We start from the raw sequence: 1493 nt of genomic DNA on the forward strand, positions 1-1493 counted from the left end.
ACCCAGCTCAGCCAAAATAGATAAATAAGTAAATAAGTATTTTAAAAAACCAAAAACAAACAACAAAACTAAAAATAGAGCTATCATATGATCCAGCAATCCCACTCTTGGACATATATCGGAAGAAAACCATGGTTCGAAAGGATACGTGCAACCCAATGTTCATTGCAGCACTGTTTACAATAGCCAAGACATGGAAGCAACCTAAATGTCCATTGACAGATGAATGGATAAAGAACATGTGGTACATATTTGAATGGAATATTACTCAGCCATTAAAAAGAATGAAATAATGCCATTTGCAGCAACATGGATGGACCTGGAGATTAGCATACTAAGTGAAGTAAGTCAGACAGAGAATGACAAATATCATATGATATTGCTTATACATGGGATCTAAAACAATGATATAAATTAACTTATTTACAAAACAGAAACAGACTCACAAACTTAAAGAATGAACTTTTTAGCACAAATTCATGTGCCTGATACACAGTGAGGCCAAACAAACCAAAACGTTGGAGTCTAGAACAGAGGAAGGTTTATTGCAGGGCAATGCAAAGAGATGGGTGGCTCATGCTCTAAAAACCCCGAGCTCCCTGAAGCGTTCTGGCAAAGCATTTATTTTTTTTTTGTACTTGATATTTACTTTTATTCTGATTGTATAAGCATTGATTTTTGTTTTTTCAAAAAATATGGAACGCCTCACGAATTTGCGTGTCATCCTCATGCAGGGGCCATGCTAATCTTCTCTGTATCATTCCAGTTTTAGTATATGTGCTGCCGAAGTGAGCACTGGCAAAGCATTTTTAAAAGCCAGGTTCGGGGCAGGGGGCAGGTTGCAGGGTATGTGATCAGCTCATGCACAATTCTCTGATTGGCTGATGGTGAGGTAACAGGGTGGTGTCACAGGGGTTAACATTACCAGTCCTTAGGCTCCAGGAGGCCTGGGGCTCTGTGCTCATGGCCAACAAGTAGTTAATATCTTCCATTTGGTGGGGGGTTTTCTCATCTGTAAAACAACTCAGGAAATGTGCATCAAATACTGTTATCTATGTACTTCAGAGAGGAGCTAAAGCAGAGGATATGGGGGAAGGCCTGTCCCTGGAAGGCCCCATAAGGTCCAGCTTGGTTACAAACTTATGATTACCAGTGGGGGGGAAGGGACAGATTGGGAGTTTGGGATTGACATGTACACACGGCTATATTTAAAATAGGGAACCAAAAAGGACCTACTGTATAGCAGAGGGAACTCTACTCTATACTCTATAATAACCTAAATGGAAACAAACACATTTCTTTTTTTTTTTTTTTGGCTACATGGCACACAAGATCTTGGTTTCCTGACCAGGGATTGAAACCACATCCCCTGCAGTGGAAGCACAGAGTCTTAACCACTGAACTGACCGTCAGGGAAGTCCCCTAACCCAACATTTCTAATCAACTATGCTCCGATATAAAATTTTTTTTTTTTTTTTTTTTTTTTGCGGTAT

At 39.7% G+C, this 1493-nt stretch overlaps 1 non-coding gene across 1 annotated transcript; it reads right to left on the reverse strand.

Annotated features, from left to right (window-relative positions):
• Positions 1-689: 689 nt before the first annotated feature.
• On the reverse strand, positions 690-796 carry LOC131766037 (U6 spliceosomal RNA). Its single transcript, XR_009338340.1, has one exon. It is a non-coding gene; the product is annotated as a U6 spliceosomal RNA (small nuclear RNA).
• Between the last annotated feature and the right edge of the window lie 697 nt (positions 797-1493).

Source organism: Kogia breviceps, chromosome 11, assembly GCF_026419965.1.
Source record: "Kogia breviceps isolate mKogBre1 chromosome 11, mKogBre1 haplotype 1, whole genome shotgun sequence".
In the NCBI taxonomy this organism is placed as follows: domain Eukaryota; kingdom Metazoa; phylum Chordata; class Mammalia; order Artiodactyla; family Physeteridae; genus Kogia; species Kogia breviceps.